The 22,241-nt window shown below is 46.2% G+C and overlaps 1 pseudogene; it reads left to right on the forward strand.

Annotated features, from left to right (window-relative positions):
• The first annotated feature begins 1,468 nt into the window (after positions 1-1,468).
• LOC133382458 (zinc finger protein ZFP2-like) lies at positions 1,469-21,593 on the forward strand (annotated as a pseudogene).
• The last annotated feature ends 648 nt before the right edge of the window (positions 21,594-22,241 follow it).

Below are 22,241 nucleotides of genomic sequence, written 5' to 3' on the forward strand. Positions count from 1 at the left end.
CAATTTTGTATCATCTGCACATTTGATCAGCATGCTCTGTACCTCCTCCTCCAAGTTGTTAATAAGAATGTTAAAAAGCACTGGGCCCAGGACCAAGCCTTGTGTTACGCCATTCGTTACTTCCGCCCATTTTGAGAAGGAACCATTGATAAGCACTCTTTGAGTATGATTCTGGAGCCAACTGTGCTTTACCTTGCCCCTTTTGAGTGTTGATATGAAGGAACTATTTTGCTGCTGTAAGTGTGCACCTCTTTTATTCTTTCAATAAGTTATTTCTATTTACCAGTGTGCGTTCATTCAGGAGAGGGTTGGCTTTGAACCGGTACCTTGGTCACTGACCACAACTAACCATGTGTGTGTCCTGCCACATGCATTGGTCCAGATGATATTAGAGACAGCAACTCCGGACTCTCCTTTCGCATCTGTGTGCATCAGTCTCTGGGCTTCCATTCAGCTTTGACCCAGCTGCGTCATTAGTCACAGCACTACTCGTACTTGTCCTTTGTTCTTCCCCAGTAGCTCACAGAGTGCCATCTGTCCTGGGGGTCTCATCTTCCAGCACTGTCTTGTGTTGCAGGTAACAGGGGGTTAATCTTTTTGGGAGGGAGGGAGGGGATGCAAGCTGCCCTCTGGGCAGTGGAAAGGGCCATGTTCCTGTCAGACAGGATCCATCCTAGGTTTGTACATTCCAGCTGTGCATAAGTACTGGGCTCTCCACCTTTAATGGAGGAACAACTGAGCAGATCTTTGTTATAATTGTTTCTCTGTGACTCTTTTCACAACCTGTTACCAAGCACCTACTGCTAAACTAACTCTGTAAAAGGCCTCGAGCTTTCACAGTTAACCTCTGATATCAACAGAGCTCCCAGAAATATGTTTTCAAAGTACAAATCATAATACATTCACAGGATTTCTCCACAGCATTTTATCTCCTTTCCTTTTCATTCCATCAGGATACATCTGGGGGGTCAAGGCTGAGGGAGAACCATCTGAAATATCACTGGAAAAAGCTGAGGAGCAGATGCAGGAGCAGAAACTGAGGAGTCAAGATGGAGCAAAGAGACAGGAGGAGAGAGAGACTCACACAGGGGACAAACCTTAAACATGCTTCGAGTGTGGAAAGAGCTTCAGTGACAGTAGCCACCTTACTTCGCATCAAAGAAGTCACACAGGAGACAAACCTTACAAATGTTTGGAGTGTGGAAAGAGCTTCATTAAGAGTGGCCACCTTACTTTGCATCAAAGAATTCACACAGGGGACAAACCTTACAAATGCTTGGAGTGTGGAAAGAGCTTCAGTCAGAGTGGCCACCTTACTTTGCATCAAAGAACTCATACAGGGGACAAACCTTATAAATGCTTCGAGTGTGGAAAGAGCTTCAGTCGGAGTGACACCCTTACTTTGCATCAAAGAAGTCACACAGGAGACAAACCTTATAAATGCTTCGAGTGTGGAAAGAGCTTCAGTCACAGTGACACCCTTACTTTGCATCAAAGAAGTCACACAGGAGACAAACCTCATAAATGCTTCGAGTGTGGAAAGAGCTTCAGTCGGAGTGACACCCTTACTTTGCATCAAAGAAGTCACACAGGAGACAAACCTTATAAATGCTTTAAGTGTGGCAAGAGCTTCAGTCGCAGTGACACCCTTACTTTGCATCAAAGAAGTCACACAGGAGACAATCCTTATCAATGCTTGGAGTGTGGAAAGAGCTTCAGTCAGAGTGGCCACCTTACTTCGCATCAAAGAAGTCACACAGGGGACAATCCTTATCAATGCTTGGAGTGTGGAAAGAGCTTCAGCCGGAGTAGCAGACTTATTTTGCATCAGAGAACTCACATGGGAGAAAAACCTTATAAATGATTCGAGTGTGGAAGGAGCTTCAGGTGGAGTAGCGCCCTTACTTTGCATCAAAGAACTCACACGGGACAAACCTTATAAATGCTTGAAGTGTGGAAAGAGCTTCAGTCGGAGTGACCACCTTACTTTGCATCAAAGAACTCACTCAGGGGACAAACCTTATAGATGCTTGGAGTATGGAAAGAGCTTCAGTCAGAGTGTCAACCTTACTTTGCATCAAAGAACTCACACAGGGGACAAACCTCATAGATGCTTGGAGTGTGGAAAGAGCTTCAGTCGGAGTAGTGCCCTTACTTCACATCAAAGAACTCATACAGGGGACAAACCTTATACATGCTTCGAGTGTGGAAAGAGCTTCAGTGACAGTAGCCACCTTACTTCACATCAAAGAAGTCACACAGGAGACAAACCTTACAAATGTTTGGAGTGTGGAAAGAGCTTCATTAAGAGTGGCCACCTTACTTTGCACCAAAGAATTCACACAGGGGACAAACCTTATCAATGCTTGGAGTGTGGAAAGAGCTTCATTCAGAGTTGCAGCCTTACTGTTCATCAAAGAACTCACACAGGAGACAAACCTTATAAATGCTTGGAGTGTGGAAAGAGCTTCAGTCGGGGTAGCACCTTTACTTCGCATCAAAGAACTCACACAGGAGACAAACCTTATAAATGTTTGGAGTGTGGAAAGAGCTTCAGTCAGAGTAGCCACCTCACTTTGCATCAAAACTCACTCAGGGGACAAACCTTATACATGCTTGGAGTGCGGGAAGAGCTTCATTAAGAGTAGCCACCTTCGCATCTCAGAACACATACAGGGGACAAACCTTATGCATGCTTCGAGTGTGGAAAGAGCTTCAATCAGGGTAGCTACCTTTCTTTGCATCACAAAACTCATACAGGCGACATACCTTATAAATGCTTGTAGTGTTGAAAGACCTTTCATCAGAATGGCTACCTTCAGGCGCATCAAAGGATCTGTACAAGGGAAGAGATTTATCAATGCTTTGAAAAGTTTGTTGTTGTTATGTGTTACTGTTGAGTTTATTACGGTCATAGACGCATATAGGTATTGGATAAAATACATAGAGCAACATTATACAATAGTAAAATGAATAAAAATATAAAACATGGAAAGATTGGTTAATTAATAAGCATGAAAGTAAAACATAGGGATGAGAAACTCTCATAGTGTGTCAAACTTGTTTTTGACGCTTATATTGAGCAACATAGAGAAATTTGGCCACCAGCTCGGTTTGGGATCTGTTGGAACCACTCAGGAGGTAGATTATCAAACGTTCAGGGGGTAGATTGGGAAATTTTGTTATAAGGGGAGTGATGTATTGATATTGTTCCTGTTGATAAAAGGGACAGGCAAACAAGACATGGGTGAGGGTTTCCAGAGCTTTCGTTTTACACGGGCAAAAACGTTGATCGTGAGGGATACTGTGGTATCTACTATCCATTAGTGCCGAGGTCAGACAATTAAATCTGGCTTTTGAGAAGGCGTGTCGGAGTTTGGGTGTTGTTAGGTGTTCAAGATATAAAGGATATTTATACGGATTTAAAGGCAGTTTGTAGTGTAGGGAAGAGCACGTTTTGAGGGCTGCGGTAGTAGAGATTTGTCGGTCTAAATCTTTGAGTCTGGTTCGAATGGAGTGACTGGCTGACTTAGAATCTAATAGGGTTAATTGTTCTAAGGAGAAGCCTAATCGGGGGAGTTTGTCGTGGTAGGATTTCATCCATGAGGAGAGATAAGGGTCTTCCCAAAGGGATGTTAGGTATCCGGGGGGACAGTTATAGGAAAGTTTAATCCAATAGTTAAAGGCAATTGTCCAAGCTTGGCATTCAATCGATGGTACACATGCTTCCAGTCTAAGGGCTGCATTTGGGACAGATCTTGGCAACCCAAAGATTTGTCTAAGAAAAATTGATAGAACAGCCTCTATGTGGGGTTTGTAAGCCAAGATCCATAGAGGGGCACCAAACAGTAATTGAGGGATAATCTTGGATTGAAAGACTTGTATTGCTGCAGGGATGTAGTGCCCACCTTTGATGTAAGAATAACGTAAGATGTTCTTGGATGTGGTACGAGCGGTGCACACCGCCCCATGTATATGTGGGGCCCAGGAGAGGGTAGAGTGGAAGAGAATGCCTAAGTGTTTATAGGAGGAGACTTGAGCAATTTCTTGCCCTCTAATTGTCCAATGAGAAAGTTTACGTCTCTTGGAAAAAGCTACTATTTTAGTTTTGTTATAATTGATAATTAAGTGATTTTCCAAACAATAGGACATGAACACTCTCAGCAATCGTTTGAGGCCTACTTTGGAGTAGGATAGAAGGACTGCATCATCCGCGTAAAGCAGGACAGGGCATCTGTGCAGACCGATTTTGGGTGAGTGAAAATCTGGAGAAAGACAGTTGGATCTTAGATCACTCAGGAATAAATTAAAGAGAAGGGGAGCCAGAACACAGCCTTGTCTTACCCCTTTCGTTGTGAAGATGGTATTGGTCAGGTCCCCGTTTCGGCCACAACGGACCCTAAGGGAAGTGTTCAGATGTAAGTTGTAGATAAGGAGTAATAGTCTTTTGTCTATTGTAGTATTAGCCATTTTTGACCATAGGAATTCCCTGGAGATGGAATCAAAGGCGGATTTTAGATCTACAAAGGCTGTGTATAATCCGCTTCCCACCTGATTCCTGTATTTTTCTGCTAGGTGATATAAAACGATGCAGTGATCTAAGACAGAGCGTCCGCGCCTAAATCCTGTTTGTTCCCATCCTAGAATGTTCTCGTCCTCAATCCAGGATGAGAGTTTATTTTTCAAGTAGCTGGCGTATAATTTCCCTGTAACTGAAAGGAGACTAATTGGGCGATAGTTATTAGGGTCGTCTCTGGGGCCTTTTTTATGGATAGGAATGATTATGGCTTCCCTCCAAGCTTGGGGAATTAAGCCCGTGTTGTTGATAAGGGTAAATAGGTTGGCCAAAATAGGAGCCCACCAATCATTGTGGTTCTTCAATAACTCAGGGGGTATATTGTCATTTCCTGGTGCTTTGGCAGATTTTAATTTAATAATTAAATCGGCTATTTCTTCCTGGGAAACAGGGGGCCATAATGTTGTGTTAGAGAGGTCAAAAGTGAAAGGGTAATATGAAGAAGAGTGAAAAGTATCTTGTTGGATAACAGTATAATAATGTTCCCATATATGGGCAGGGATATTGCATGGCGCAAAATAGGCAGGTCTCGTTATGCCTGAAATAATAGACCAGAAACCTTTAGAGTTTTTGGTTTTGGAGGCCAGCACGAGATTTCCAGCCCAACATTTGAGCTTGTCGTTTTTTGGTGGCTAGAATCGTCTTATATTTCTTTTTTGCTGTGTAGTATTCCGGGGGGAGGTTGCTACTATTACGTTGTCGGTAGCATGTATATACCAGATTTAGTTCCTTTTTAGTGGTTCTGCACTCTTGATCAAACCAGATGGAAAAGCCAGCTCTGGGGTTTGCCCTGTTGTTATTCGACTTGGGAGCTAATATCAGATTTACTCTATCAAGGATTCATATGTGATTAGGGCTGTTGGGGTATTTGAGGTATTTTTTAAGTGCTGCTGGATAAATTGAGCAGGAGGTGAAGTGATAAATGCAGCTATCTTAGAAGCTATTAGTGGAGACCAATTTTGTCTTTTGTGTGTGAGTTGGGCTGTATTGGATCCCGGATGATGTTTTGTCGATAATCTGGTTCTCTCATTTAGCTGGATTGAAAAAGTTAGCGGGAGATGATCGCTGTCAAGTCTCGTTCCCACAGAAAAGTTAACAATAGCATATAATAGATGGTGAGGGATGATAGCATAATCTATGACACTGCCACCTCTGCTGGATATGAAGGTATATTCAGCACATGCATCCCATGGTTTTAGACCGTTAAGAATGTTAAGACTGTGGTTTCCTATTAGATGTGTTAAGCATATGCCCGGGTAGTTTACCTTGTGATCTTTAGAAGCCCTGTCAGGTAAGTGAGCATATTGATCATTATCCTCCCCACCCCACAATTTCGAGGCCATAAGGGTGTCATTATTATGGCCCATTCTAGCGTTGAAATCACCCATTATGATTAGGAAGGCTTTAGGATGACTTGCCTCCAACTTTGTTATATAAGCCTCTAATTCGTCCCATTTTTTATCAACTTCAGTCCTTGAGGTTAGTGGAGGCATATAAACGTTAATTAGTAACAATTCTAAAGTATGCAGGGACAACAGAAGAGACACAGCAATGTTCGTACATGGGGAGATATTGTACAGGTGTGCAGTCAAGGCGGTAGATATTAAGATTGCCAAACCGCCTTTGGCTCTGCCTTTACTGTCCCTATCAGAGGGATTAGCTGGAAGATCAACCGTATAGAAGCCATCAATGAGTAAAGAGTGTGTGTACCATGTCTCCTGTAAAAATATTATGTCATAATGCTGTAAATAGACGAGTAGTTCAGAATTGTTAAGCTTGTTGTTCCACCCTGCTATATTCCATGATATAAATTGCAGAGGCAGCTGGGTTAATGAAGGATTTCGATTACATCCTGGAGGGGATGGTGAAGGAGCAGTTGTGGGACCATAAAGTAGCGATGATTTGTGAGTAGGGTGTCACTGTATTTCTTCTATGCGGTTTAGAGAGCCAGAAGGGTCTGCAAAAATTGCTCCGGATTTCTTGATGGGGATAAAGTTCAGTTTCTTCGTATTGAAAGGATTGACTGTAGAATGTTCCTTAGCTGTGCAGGGAGAATTTGGCCGGCGTTCCAGAGGGCTCTCTGTGTCGTTCATATCTTTCAGTCGGAGGATTAGATTATGAAGATTATCGATTATCTGCGTACTTTCTGAGTTTGGAAGTTGAAAGTATAGATCCTTGAGTTGTTGCTCCTCCGGATCCAGTTCATTCATTAACACCGATGAGGTGTGTGGCTGGGAAGAAGGGGCTTGTGTATTAACTTCCGATTGAGGGCTGAACTGTATAGAAGACACCGAATTGTCATATGATGGAGTTGTCTGGGCTTTCAAGGTGGGCTCCTTGGAAGGTTGATGGTAGAATGTAACTAAAGGTGTGGGAGGGACAGAATTAACATAATATCTTTAAATTGTTAAGCCTAGGTCCATAAAATCCTCCCTTCTGTGATAAATCTTGTTGGCAAGTATTGACGAGTGCAAAGTGACTATCAGATGAGTATAGTTAGTATCTAAAGATATATTGTTCAAGGACGTAATGTAGTTTGTGCTGTATAAAGGATGAAGCAGGCGGGCAAAGCATTTGTCGAAAAAAGGGATACTTGGAAATGGAGGACATCGAGCCAAATACCTTTGATTATATGACAATACTAATTTGTCTGTTTGTAGAGCAAGGTTCCAGGGATGTCTCTGGGTGTTGATAGTAAGAGTCTTTGTATTCTTATGTGGTGACATTCTCAGTTTGCTGGAATGTCTATCGCGATTTGGAAGGTCTGGAATATCATTGTTTCCCCCAGGTTTTGAATGAGCACCATTCTTTTGTAGACTGTTTGTGTTGGTGAATTTAGAGTTGACCTGAGATTGTTTCTTAAGAGTTGAGTTAGTAGTCTGAAAGTCAAGGAGCTTAAATAGTGGCTTGAAGTTAAGTTTATTGCTTGGGGAAATTTTGGTGGCTTTGAGATTTTTTGATTTCTTAGATTTGGTCTTTTGTTTTTGTTTCTTGGCCGTTAAGGGTTTTTTAGATGATTTGTTGTTGTTATTCTTCGCTTCAGATGTATCGCTTGAGTTTGAGTCCTTTTGCACCCTAGCATCTAACAGGGTTACCGGGGCTCTTTGCTCTGCCGACTCCTGGGAGAGGTGAGTGCAAAATGATTTCACCAGGGTGGTGAGTAGGCTGTTTGTTTCTGCAAGGAATCCTTTCACCAAAGTCAATTCCTCAAGCAGTTCTGATGGCCAACCGGAGTTGGAAACCATAGGTACCGAAGGGGGAGTAGAGGTTTGGATGTAAGATGTTGGAGACAGTTCTGATATCGTAAATGATTGTCTTCATGCTGCTTGCAATCTTTAAACTTTAGATCAGCACTGTGCTTCCTAGTTTTTAATAGCGTTGCATAACTTACATGACCCAACCTTTTGTGATACAGGTGTATACATTTATCATGTTCAGGCTTATTTCCAATTGTATTTACCCTTATTGGGACTTTGTCATCTACTATGAACAATGCATCTTTGAACTTGCCAATAGCACATATTTTCTTTCCTTTACTTATTGTGCATTTCCCTTTGTCAAAGTGAACAACATAATTCATATCATTTAGCTTAGCTACAGACATTATGTTTTTATCCATGCTTGGAACATAAAGCACGTTTGTTACTAGAGTTTGTAAACAATTGAGATATATTACTCCTACCCCTTTTGCTTCGCGACAGCTTCCATCAGCCAAGTAAACTTTCTGGTTCGTTGTTGGGGTTAGAGTTTCAAACTGTTTTTCATTATTTGCTAGAAAATGACTAGCTCCTGAGTCAACGGCCCAGGATGCTTTGTTCAGTTCATTGTCGTTTTCCTTTGTTCCAACGACATGCACTTTTTTTCCCGCTGTAGACATCCTTGGCAGAACGAAGCACTCGGGTCCTGCTTGCGGGCTTCCCCCAGGCACCTGGTTGGCCACTGTGAGAACAGGATGCTGGACTAGATGGGCCACTGGCCTGATCCAGCAGGCTCTTCTTATGTTCTTACGTTCTTAAACGGGTCTTTCTCGCTCTGTTGTGTTCTTCTTTTCGTCTCGGCTTGGCATTGTCTACGTAGATGAGTTCTGGAACCGCATCTGTAGCAATGTTTCACTCCATATGCCATGGAGCCTTTCTCATTCCGCTCCGGAGTTTCCTTGTTGCTCTGTTTGCTTTTCTCCTGTCGGCGTTCTGCTTCTTGAAGTAGTTTGTTTGTGATGTAGTTTACGCTGAGCTCCGTATCTGGCAGACTTTCCAACGCGCTTATAATTCCGTCCCAGGGTTCATTTAAAGTAGCCAGTATTATATACGCCATCTGTTCCTGTCGTATGCTGCACGTCCATTTCCTGCAGTTCGGCAAACAAACGTTGCAAGTTTTGCAAATGCCTCTGCATGGACTCTCCCTCTTTGTAACGGGTATGATAAAGTCTTTTAGCAAGTAGGACCTTGGAACCTGCATTCTTTCTCACATGTACAGTGCGTAACGCATTCCAAACTTCCTTCGCTGTGTTAACTCCCCTTACATGGATTAACTTCATTTTCCAGAGATAGGATAAGCAGAGCTTTAGCTTTCTCTGCTGCCCTTATCCACTCTGCCGGTGGGGCTGCAGGGGGATCCTCCGCAACTGTGGGCCACACGCCCTCCTTTACCAGAAGCATCTGTGTCTTTACCTTCCAGTAGGCGTAGTTGGTGTTCCCCAGCCTCTCCAAGGGAAAAGACGCACCTCCAAATGCTGCCATTCTTCTTACCCATCTCGGCTGTTCTGTTGTGCTGCACTTTCTAGTCCTTCGCCTGTTGCACCGCCTCACAAGAACGTTGTTTCAGCTTGTATAGCTGTGATGGCTGGGCCCATAACCCTTCGTTGAGCTCTTGTGCCCCGCCCCAGCAAGGCAGAATTAGCTTGCTGCACAGGACACAGAGTATCCCAGCTATACGATGCGAGTAAGCAGGCAAACAGGAATGAAAAGCTCCGACACAGTCCAGCTTCATGCCAGTAACATAAACTTTATCAAAGTGCAGTCAACAGATACAATCACCAATATAACCATGCTCCTACTTTCCCCCACACAGCTTGGCTCCCTTAGTGCTCATTTTATAGCCAGCCCCTTTGATCTGCTGCAGCTGTGTCCTTCGCTTAATTGCTGCAGTTAACCCATTCCCAACTTGTGGAATGACTCAGCTGAACATGCTAACAGAGTTTCCCCTTGGCTCAGGATGGTTAACCAGTCTAAGGGGTGGTGGCACTCTACCTTATACTGCCATTATAAATTGTTTTTATAGTGTTTTAAATTTTAAAATTGTGTTTAAAATTGCTTTTTAAAATATGTGTTTTAAATTGTATATTTGTTTTAATATTTTTCATTGCTGTAAACCGCCCAGAGAGCTTCGGTTATGGAGTGGTATACAAGTGCAATACATAAATCAATAAATAAATTATTTGAAAAGGGCAGTCCTTTCTCGGGGCTATGTAATGCCAAGGTTGCCAGGGATTTCATCTCATCTCCTGCACTCAATGGATCAGCATGTCATGGAACACATAAGAACTAAGAACATAAGAAGAGCCTGCTGGATCAGGCCAGTGGCCCATCTAGTCCAGCATCCTGTTCTCACAGTGGCCAACCAGGTGCCTGGGGGAAGCCCGCAAGCAGGCTCTTCTGACTAGGGTGGCAGAGCACAGCCATCACGGCTAGTAGCCATTGATAGCCCTGTCCTCCATGAATTTGTCTAATCTTTTTTTAAAGCCATCCAAGCTGGTGGCCGTTACTGCATCTTGTGGGAGCAAATTCCATAGTTTAACTATGCACTGAGTAAAGAAGTACTTCCTTTTGTCTGTCCTGAATCTTCCAACATTCAGCTTCTTTGAATGTCCACGAGTTCTAGTATTGTGAGAGAGGGAGAAGAACTTTTCTCTATCCACTTTCTCAATGCCATGCATAATTTTATACACTTCTATCATGTCTCCTCTGACCCGCCTTTTCTCTAAACTAAAAAGCCCCAAATGCTGCAACCTTTCCTCGTAAGGGAGTCGCTCCATCCCCTTGATCATTCTGGTTGCCCTCTTCTGAACCTTTTCCAACTCTAGAATATCCTTTTTGAGATGAGGCGACCAGAACTGTACACAGTATTCCAAATGTGGCCGCACCATAGATTTACACAATGGCATTATGATATCAACTGTTTTATTTTCAATACCTTTCCTAATGATCGCTAGCATGGAATTTGCCTTTTTCACAGCTGCCGCACACTGGGTCGACATTTTCATCGTGCTGTCCACTACAACCCCGAGGTCTCTCTCCTGGTCGGTCACCGCCAGTTCAGACCCCATGAGCGTATATGTGAAATTCAGATTTTTTGCTCCGATATGCATAATTTTACACTTGTTTATATTGAATTGCATTTGCCATTTTTCCGCCCATTCACTCAGTTTGGAGAGGTCTTTTTGGAGCTCTTCGCAATCCCTTTTTGTTTTAACAACCCTGAACAACTTGGCCACTTGACTGCTCACTCCTAATTCTAGGTCATTAATGAACAAGTTGAAAAGTACAGGTCCCAATACCGATCCTTGAGGGACTCCACTTTCTACAGCCCTCCATTGGGAGAACTGTCCGTTTATTCCTACTCTCTGCTTTCTGCTTCTTAACCAATTCCTGATCCACAAGAGGACCTCTCCTCTGATTCCATGACTGCTAAGCTTCCTCAGAAGCCTTTGGTGAGGTACCTTGTCAAACGCTTTTTGAAAGTCTAAGTACACTATGTCCACTGGATCACCTCTATCTATATGCTTGTTGACACTCTCAAAGAATTCTAATAGGTTACTGAGACAGGACTTTCCCTTGCAGAAGCCATGCTGGCTCTGCTTAAGCAAGGCTTGTTCTTCTATGTGCTTGGTTAATCTAGCTTTAATAATACTTTCTACCAGTTTTCCAGGGCAGAAGTTAAGCTAACTGGCCTGTAATTTCCGGCATCCCCTCTGGATCCCTTTTTGAAGATAGGCGTTACATTTGCCACTTTCCAGTCCTCAGGCATGGAGGTGGACCCGAGGGATACGTTACATATTTTAGTTAGCAGATCAGCAATTTCGCATTTGAGTTCTTTGAGAACTCTCGGGTGGATGCCATCCGGGCCCGGTGATTTGTCATTTTTTATATTGTCCATTAAGCCTAGAACTTCCTCTTGTTCTTAGCAATGTGCTCCTCAAATTCTTTTTTAGCATCCCTTATTGTCTTCTTGCATTTCTTTTGCCAGAGTTTGTGTTCTTTTTTCTTCATTCGGACAAGACTTCCATTTTCTGAAGGAAGACTTTTTGCCTCTAAGAGCTTCCTTGCCTTTGCTCATTAACCATGCTGGCATCTTCTTGGCCCTGGGGTTACCTTTTCTGATCTGCGGTATGCACTCCAGTTGAGCTTCTAATATAGTGTTTTTAAACAACTTCCAAGCATTTTCGAGTGACGTGACCCTCTGGACTTTGTTTTTCAGCTTTCTTTTTACCAATCCCCTCATTTTTGTGAAGTTTCCCCTTTTGAAGTCAAATGTGACCGTGTCGGATTTTCTTGGCAATTGGCCAGTTACATGTATGTTTAATTTAATAGCACTATCGTCACTGCTCCCAATCGGTTCAACAACACTTGCATCTTGCACCAGGTCCCGGTCCCCACTGAGGATTAAGTCCAGGGTTGCCATCCCTCTGGTTGGTTCCATGACCAACTGGTCTAGGGAATAGTCATTTAGAATATCTAGAAATTTTGCTTCTTTGTCATGACTGGAACACATATGCCGCCAGTCTATGTCCAGGTAGTTGAAGTCACCCATTACTACCACATTTCCTAGTTTGGGTGCTTCCTCAATTTCATATCTCATCTCAAGGTCTCCCTGAGCATTTTGATCAGGGGGACGATAGATCGTTCCCAGTATTAAGTCCCTCCTGGGGCACGGTGCCACCACCCACAATGATTCTGTGGAGGAGTCTGCCTCTTTTGGGGTTTCGAGCTTGCTGGATTCAATGCCTTCTTTCACGTATAGAGCGACTCCGCCACCAATACGTCCTTCCCTGTCCTTCCGATATAGTTTATATTCAGGGATAACCGTATCCCACTGGTTTTCTCCATTCCACCAGGTCTCCGTTATGCTCACTATATCAATGCTCTCCTCTAAGACCAAGCACTCCAGTTCTCCCATCTTGGTTCGCAGGCTCCTAGCATTAGCGTACAGGCACTTGTAAGCAGTGTCTCTCTTCAAGTGTCTTTGGCACTTGTGGTTTGGCCTGTGGTAATTTTGCTCTTCTGAATTTATATCCTGTGCCCCTGCTCTCACAATGCCTACTTCTAGGCCTACCCCTTTTAAAATTTCATCATTTCTTTGGTTTTTATCCCAGGGGGGAGGTTTATTCCAAACTGGACCTTCCTCAGCTCCTGTCGGGTTTCCCCCCTCAGTCAGTGTGACATCTCTGATGCCTAGTAAGGTGGCTACTCTGACTGAACCTCGTTCCACATTCCAGGCATTTATGAGGTTTGTCCCCTGTGTGACATCTCTGATGCCTAGTAAGGTGGCTACTCCGACTGAACCTCTTTCCACACTGCAAGCATGTATGAAGTTTGTCCCCTGTGTGAGTTCTTTTATGACTACTAAAGGCACTACTCCGACTGAAGCTCTTTCCACATTCCAAGCATTTATGAGGTTTGTCTCCTGTGTGAGTTCTTTGATGCGAAGTAAGGCTGTCACTCCGACTGAAGCTCTTTCCACAGTCCAAGCATTTATGAGGTTTGTCCCCTGTATGAGTTTTGTGATGCCTAATAAGGTGGCTACTCAGACTGAAGCTGTTTCCACACTCCAAGCATGTATGAGGTTTGTCCGCTGTGTGAGTCTGTCTCTCCTCTTGTCTCTTTGCTCCATCTTGACTCCTCAGTTTCTGCTCCTGCATCTGCTCCTCAGCTTTTTCCAGTGATACTTCAGATGGTTCTCCCTCAGCCTTGGACCCCCAGATGTATCCTGATGAAATGAAACAGAAAGGAGATAAAATGCTGTGGAGAAATCCTGTGAATATATTAGGATTTGTACTTTGAAAACATATTTCTGGGAGCTCTGTTGATATCAGAGGTTAACTGTCAAAGCTCGAGGCCCTGCTTTCCTGAATTAAATTGAGGAGGACTGGCAGAATGGCAGTATTGAAAGAAGAGCCTCACTATTCAACTATCGCAGCTGAACCAAAGGACAGATGAGGACAGATGAAGAAGCGGCCCATTTAGCGCACTGTCGTCTCCTTAGCTCTGTTCCGACTACGAGGCGCCTCCATCTGCAAGCTGAAGGCCCCGAATTTCATCCGCAGAACCGCAGATGTTCCGAGGGATGCTTCGATCCGGCCCCACACAGCCAGCCCAGCTCAGGGGAGAGGCGGACGGGATGGGGCAGAGCTGCAGTCTCCGATCTGGAGGGTCTGCGGGGTGGGGGCGCTTCAGGGGACTCCTCGCCCTCTCCCACCCTCCCCTCCACCCCCATTGCCTACCTGTGGCTCGAGGCTCCCTCCGCACAGCCCCGCTCGCCAGCATCGCTGCGCAGGAAGAGGGCTCCATGATTCCAGCCTGCAGTCCTCGCAGGGAGGTGGGGCGGGAGAGGGATGTCTCTCCCTCCTTTGTGCTCTTTCCTTCCGCTGGGTGGTCCTTGGTTAACCCTTGAAGAGCCAAGCGGCCGAAGTCCCTCGGCTGCTTCGCACAGAGGGGAGGCGGTCCGTCCTCGCTTGCGCTGCGCTCTTCCGAAGCTCCCAGCAGAGAGAGGCTTCTTCAAGGGTGGGGTTGGGGGAGCTACCAGGCTTTGCTCCAGAGCCTCAACCGGGGCAAGGGAACCTTCCCCTTTAAGCCGGTGGACGGAATGGATTGTCATTGGCCCAGCAGTGGCGCCCCCCTCTTGTCCCACCAGTGAGCTGCCTGCCTGGGCCGGGCTTGTAAAGGTTTTCTGCGGGAGGTCGCTCTGGCATTCGCCGCAGAGAGAGCATGTTAGTCATCTTGCCCCCACACACACATTTACTTCTACCCCAGGATCCTCCAAATGAGCTCAAGATGGCCTAAAGCAGGAACAGGGAACCACTGGGAGCCCTCCAGATGTTGCTGGATCCCAACTCCCATCAACCCCAGGTAGCATAATCATTGGCCAGGGTTGAGAGGAGTTGGTCTCCAGGACCATCTGGAGGATCACAGGTTGTCCACTCATGGCCTAAAAAGTCCTCCCCTTCATCCTTACGACAACCCTGTGAGGTAGATTTGCCTGGGTGTAGGTTAACGCTTCTGTCTAGAATGATGACAATTGTTACTTATATGTTATTATAAATGAATAAGCATGCCGTCATAAAATGCTTTAGTCCAACTGCTTCCAATGGAAATGGGCAGAATGGTTTCTAACAAACGGAGACTTGTCAAAGACATAACAGGTTGCCTGAGCTGCTGCCTACTCTGCTTTTGTGGGACTTTGGCTAGGGTGTAAAGAGGGCGCAGGAAAGGCAGCGGCGGACTCAGATTCCTCTGGTAGTTATTGGAGGAGGAGATGCAATCCTCTCCCCCCTCCCCCAGTTCTCCACTGGAAATCAGACCAAGAGCCCCTTCTTGCCTTTTATATGATTTTGCCCCTCTTAAGGATGAAAGAAGGAACGTCTTTGCTCTCTGCAGAGCTGCTACTGCCTGCTTGTTAATTTCGCACTGAAGTGGAAATTCTTTCTGGAGTGATTGTATCCAGAAAAGGAAACAGTTGCAAAGGATAATGATCTGATCCCGTTCTGAAAGGACTAGTGTTCTCTTTTGCTGCTTGATGTTTAACTCTTATGCAGCTTGAATTCATGACAGGGAAAGAGAGTTATGTACAATGCAACAGAAACCCAAATAGTAGCTGGATATAAGCTCTTATATCATGCAACTTTTTTCTTCTTTGAAATGTATCTCTAAGTTTGGAATGGATGAGACGGATTAATGACATTTCATGTATTACTTTATCTACTTCCTGTAGATCCTCCCCCTCTGTCATTGCTACCTTTATGTGCATCATTCGAACATCGGTTTTTGTGATGGACTTAGTAGTCTTTGTCACACAGCAACTAATGCAACATAACACCAACTGGACTATTACATATATGAGCACCTTCAAGCATAATCCCATTATAACATCTTATGGCAGATTTTTACTAGGCCTCCTAGCCATCCCTCTGGATTTGATAGCCATCCCCTCTTAAGGACACTTGCACATTTCCTGCCAGCTGTGGGGCACAGTAAAGTGCTCAGCCCCTTCTGGGGTTTCATGAGGCAGATGGTGCCTCTCGTTTGAATTTCCCAAGTGTATCTTAAGCCTTAGAAAGTTGTAATTGTTTTGTTTTTTAAAAATTAACCATGGGACTTGCTCATGGGCAGCTTTTGGGATGCCTTCCTTTGGCAGGCACATGAGTAATGGATGCTTTGAGACTAGTGGGACAATACCCCAGCTGGGGATCAGATGATGGACGTTAGCTATAGCCAGTTTTCCTCACACATGCTGGCTAGAGCGGAGTTGGCCACACGTCAGGCTCCTCAAACTGACTTTGGTTTGTGCACTAGAACCCTAAGAGCTGCCAACCAGAGCCTGCTGCAGAAGACTTTATTATTCCTGCGATTATACTACACCGGGTGCACATTTTGAGCCTGGGAATTTGCTTTCAGGACCAGCACTGACCTGGCCTCGCAGTCCTTCCACTCAAAAGTCATCTCCTGGTTGAATTTGCCCCCCCCCGACATGGAGCCCCCACCCGCCCTGGCCTCCAGCATCAGCACCAACCAGAGCGTGTGGAGGCTGGGGAAGGGACGAGCTTCCTTTGCAAGAGAGCGGAGACCAGGAATCTCCCTGCAGCTCCTGTGTTTAGCTTGGCCACTAGTAATGAATGCTAATTTAATTGGTGGAGGGAGATCAAGAAGGCAGGTAGGCCCCCTCATTTGGACTGTCAGGTGACAGGGCATGTGTGTGTCAGGGGGAGGCCAACCCAATGGGGCATGTGTGGAGGGGAAGAGGGGGATTCCAGCCCCCCTGGGTACTGCTCTGGGCCAGCGTCCAAAGGAAAAGGCACTCCATGGCTACTCAACCTGGTGGCCCCGCTCTGCCCTCCCCTGTCCGAGGCAGCGGATTCCTCTGAATGACACCCTTGCCAGGACTCAACAGCGGAGAGGGTGCACTGCTCTTGGCTCCATTCGTGTCTGCTGGTGGGCTCCCTCTGGGGGCATCTGGCTGTCTGCTGGGAGACCAGGAGGCTGGACCAGTGTGGGGTGATGGGGGCAAGTACCCCCATGCTCTTCCCACCACAGCCCAGTGCCCATGGCTAGGACCCCTCCCCTTCCCCTCCTCCCCCTTTGTCCCCCTGCAACATCCATCCTGCCCCCCTCATGCAGGTGGGACAAGATAGAACATAATGCTCTATGTCTTTCTTCACCTTAGGCCACCAGAATTCCCTGGTTACTGATTGTATAGTCTTAAAAACCCCGAAGTGTCCGGTCGTGGGGGAGTCATGGCATTGATGTAGTACTCTGGCTCTTAATTCCCCAAGGGGTACGTAGACAGCATCCTGTACACAACTCAGACTCCCAAGAGTCCTCACATGCCCCCACCACCTCCTTCTCAGGGGGAATAATGAACTGCAGTGACTTCGGGGTGAGGTTTTCAAAGTACTCTGGTTTGCGGGACAAGGAGTCTGCTCTCTTATTCTGGGTTTGAGGGACGTAATGAATTTTGAAATGGAAACGTGCTAAAAACTGGGCCCAGCGCACTTGTCTCTGATTGAGTTTACGGGCAGTGTGTAAGATCTCTGAAGTTCCGATGGTCCGTGCGCACCTCAGTTTCATGCTGTTCCTGATTGTAATGTAAATATGGTAAGTGCTGGTTTCATATAAGACATATGGTAAGTGGAGTGAGTGAGGAGGGGTACATGGGCTGTAGAATGCTGGATGATTGGCTGAGCGTCTGAATGGCTGGGAGTATAAATGAGAGGAGGACAGTTGAATCCCGGTGGTGGTGTGTTGGAGAGGGTGGTGTGGAGAGTATAAGGTGGCTGTTGAGAGAGTGAAACAGGAGTTCTGAGGCAATTATTAGGAAGTAAAGTACATAAGAGAACATATATGAAACCATAAGCTTGTCAACAAAGTCTTAAGTAATCTTGCTATTTTTAGTGTTCAATAAATATTTCTTGGTTTACAAAAAGCCTGATTCTTCAGCTGGGATACACAGACCGGGGGTATGGCACAGTAACCAAGGCTGAACAGTAATTGTATCGAATGGTGGCAGCGGCGGAGGAAAAGATATTGTATCCAGTCCCACAGAGAAACCCAGAGCTGTAAGCTTCAGTGCAAGAGGCTGCAGCGGGGTTTGGGAATTACCTATACCCATAGACACTAGGTATCAAGATAGCCAGGCAGAGACTAAGGCACAGTCTTTAGGCTATAAGGGATACAGAGTGTTGGGTAGTGTGGCCTAGCAGGGGGATCTTTTGAGATCTGTGCTAGTGCAGTGAAAGGTAAAAATAAACGTTCCTGACTGGGGGTGACCAGAGGTGGGCTGCACATCATAAGGTGGGCCTGACAGTGGTAAGACATCACTAGTGGTCACAGGTGAGGAAGGATGTCACACTCTCCCTCCAGATGGTGTCGCCAGGTTTCAAAAGCATCCTGGATGACAAACAGCTCCTTTTCCCACACGGTGTAGTTTTGTTCAGAGTCGGTTAGCTTCCTTGAGAAGTAAGCGCAAGGTCTTAGCCCTCCCCCTCTCTGAGCTGGTTGTAAAAGGACCCCTTTGATCGCTACATCCGATGCATGTCTCCACCACAAAATGAAGCATGGGATCAACGCGTTGCAAGATGGGCTCTTCAGACAATCCGTGAGTGGTGCGGTCTGCTTGGAGTAATTATCTATGAAGCGATGGTAATAATTGGCAAACCCCAGAAAATGCTTTAAGTCCTTCTTGGTCTTAGGAGGCTGCAACATGAGAACACAATGGACCTACCCTGGGTCCATTTCCACTCCTGCTGGTGAAATGTGATACCCCAAAAAGTCCAAGGTGGTCAGATCAAAAACACCATTTTCCAACTTAGCTTAGGGGAATTCAAATATATCAAGTTATAGTCCAAATACACAGTTATGAAGCCGTCCACATAGTCTCTGAAAATGTCATTCACAAAATTCTGGAAGACCCCAAGGGCCCCAGACAACCCATATGGCATGACCAGATGCTCATACTGTCCATAGCAAGTCTTGAAGGCAGTTTTCCACTCATCCCCCTCTTTTATCTGCCCCAAATTATAAGCCCCTCTCAAGTCTAGTTTCGTGTAAATCTTGGCGGATCGCAGCCACTCCACCATCTCCCGGATGAGAGGCAAGGTTAAATTGTTGGGGATAGTGATTTGATTAAGGACTCAGTAATCATTACATGGATGTAACTCCCCACTCTTTTTCTTAACAAACAACAGAGGCTGGGGATTGCAAAGGGCAGATGAAACCTCTCTTGAAATTGGTGTCTAGAAACTCTCAATGCTGTTAACTCTGGTTCAGAAAGAGAGTAAATCCATACTGCAGGGATGCATGCCCCAGGCATCAAGTTGATGGCGCAATCATAAGGCTGGTGAGGAGGTAACTGATCTGCTTCCTTCTTGTCAAATACATCCCAAAACTCCCCATGCTTAGCTGGCAAGGTTGTTTTCTCTGGGGAAAACATTCCTGCCACCACCTCCGGTCCCTGTTCCTTTGATGCCTGACAGTGTTGATGGCAGCGCTTTGAAGACCACCACTGCTTCATCCCAGAAAATGGTGGGGTTGTGCTGGACCAGCCAGGGCATTCCCAGCACCACTGGGAAACATGGTAAGGACGCCACACAGAAAGACAGCCCTTCCCGATGCCCAGGAACTTCCACCCCCAATTCCTCCATCCTCTGGTCACCCCGCCTGACTTCAAAGGCAGTCCATCTACGGTTTCCACTGCCAGCGTCTGATACAGTCCTTGGGTCAGGATGGCATGTTTTCACGCAAATCCAATGTCCATGAAACAAGAGAAGACTCCACTGTCAATCATAGCCTTGGCCTGGAAGCTCTGCCCCGTGGGCAGGGTGACTTGGATAGGTAACAGTAGAGTGCCTTGGGATGGAAGGGGTCGTTGCAGAGGCCTAGTTTCTGCACTACCCCCCAACACTTTGGCCTCTGCAAGAGCTGGGATGTGAAGTTTTCCGGCACCTGGGTTTTCCCGGCCTTGGCTAAACAGCCTCAGGCCAAATGGCCAGCCTTCCTGCAGTACAGACACAACCCTTCTCTCCTGCATTTCTCCTTCTCTCCCCCTGATAAGCGTGGTCTAGCCCCACCGATCTGCATGGGCTGTTCCCCCGGCAGAGTCGGGGCTCCCATGCTGGGTGAAGGATGCACACAGGGAAGAGGGACAGGTGCCTGAGTACGAGGGGTTACCGTCCATCACGCCACCCTTCTCCCAAGCGGGTATCTATTTGCATGCACAACTGGATCAAGCCCCTCAGTGTGTCCGGTGGCGCAGTGTGCACCAGCTTGTCTAAGATTTCCGAACTAAGTCCATTTCTGTAGAAATACATCAAGGCAGGGCCATTGTAATCCATTTCCTGGGACAAGATGCAAAAGGCATTGGTATACGCCCCCACTGAGCCCCTTCCCTGCCTTAGGGTTCCCAGTTGGTGGGCCACTGTCTCCTTCCTCTGCGGCACACGGAACATCTCAGTCATCACATTCTTAAAGGCATCAAACTGTCACAGGACAGGGTCATTGCAAATCAAGTACGGGGTGGCCCATTTGGCCGCCTCCCCTTCTAGGAGGCTCATGATGAACGCCACCTTCGCATCGTCGGTCAGGAACTCAGCTTGGCGCACATGAATGCACAATTCACACAGGGCTAGGAAAGTAGTGAAATGGTTGCTCTGGCCCCCGTAACGAGTGGGTAGTCCCACTGGAGACTTGACTGGAACCAATGCTGCCCCATGTGGCACTGCTTGGATCTGGGCAATCATGGTTATCGGCCTGCAGGGCCTGAGTGGTGGTTTGGAGATTCTGGTTCTCAGCTTGCAGGGACTGAGTGGCTATTTGGAGGTTCTGGAGATCAGCATACAAGGTTTCCACTGTGATTCCCCCTGCTGCACCACTCGCATCCATGTCATATGCCATGGGAACGGAGGCGAAGGGGGATGAGGGATGAGTCAACCTGTCCTGCCCAGGGCGAGAGCCACGAGAAGGAGATGAAGGTGAATGTAGTTCTTGCTTTATGAAAGTAATTGACACATCAAAGGCAGAACGCTTCATACAGGTTTCTATGCTAACTCACTCAGATCCCTGACTAAACTCTGCACATGCTCTGCAGTGTATGCAACAAGTTGACTCAGCACCCAAACCCAGGAGCTGCAGTCTTAAGTAGGAAACGTTTATGAGCGTAATCTCTGACTCCTTCGCAGAACCTCCCTCTGCCCTGTCCTTCTCTCATGGCGTCTGGAGCGAGGTGAAGGGGGGCAACTTCCTGTCAAGTCATCTCAAGGAACTGGCTCCTTAACAGCAGCCTGAGGGGTCAGGGGGCGGGGAAGCGTTTGAAGCATCCTGGAAGCTGCTTGATAAAGGGGGAGTGAGTGCGCGCTCCAAAACATCATCCAACTGCCCTCCTGGCATGTCTGGGGGCTGTGCGCTGTCCTCTTTGGAGGCAGCGCCTTCCATGGGAACTGGCCTGATGTCAAACCCACTCCCTTCCCAAGGTCTTGAGGAGACACAACAACTACTGGATCCTTTGCTCCTTCTGACAGCTGGGGAACCTGAAACTCATGCCTTCCCCCTTTCTGGGAGAGCTGGGGCTAAACAGCGAGTGAGATTTTTCCTGAAAAGGGTGTAAGTGCAGGAAGACCTTCAGTCAGAGTGGCACCCTTAGTACACATGAAAGAACTCATGCAAGGGACAACCCTTATAAATGCTTCGAGTGTGGAAAGACCTTCAGTCAGAGTAGCAACCTTGCTTCGCATCAAAGAACTCACACAGGAGACAAACCTTATAAATGCTTGGAGTGTGGAAAGAGCTTCAGTCAGAGTTGTAGCCTTACTGTGCATCAAAGAACTCACACAGGAGACAAACCTTATCAATGCTTGTAGTGTGGAAAGGGATTCAATCAGAGTAGCAACCTTTCTTCGCATCAAAGATGTCACACGGGACTAACCTTATACATGCTTTGAGTGTGGAAAGAGCTTTTGTCGGAGTGACCAGCTTACTTCGCATCACAAAACTCACACAGGAGACAAACCTTATAAATGCTTCATCTGTGGAAAAAGCTTCAGGCGGAGTAGCGTCCTTACGGTGCATCAAAGAAGTCACACAGGAGACAAACCTTATAAATGCTTGGAGTGTTGAAAGACCTTTCGTCAGAATGGCTACCTTCAGGCACATCGAAGGATCCGTACAAGGGAAGAGATGTATAAATGCTTTGAAAGTGGAAAAAGCTTTAAGCAGAGTTTAACTCTTTCTGTGCATCAAAGAATCCATAGAAGGAAGCTGGACTACCAACAGGATTTTTATGGGGAGTTTCAGACCCCCGATAATCTTCTTCTCTTAGCTTAACCACAGACTGTTCCACTTCCCTTCACCGGCTATTTTGGTGGCCTGTCAGTTTTTCCTTTGCAGAGACAGAGATGTTTTTG

The sequence above is a fragment of the Rhineura floridana genome, chromosome 3, assembly GCF_030035675.1.
Source record: "Rhineura floridana isolate rRhiFlo1 chromosome 3, rRhiFlo1.hap2, whole genome shotgun sequence".
NCBI classification, from domain to species: Eukaryota; Metazoa; Chordata; class Lepidosauria; order Squamata; family Rhineuridae; genus Rhineura; species Rhineura floridana.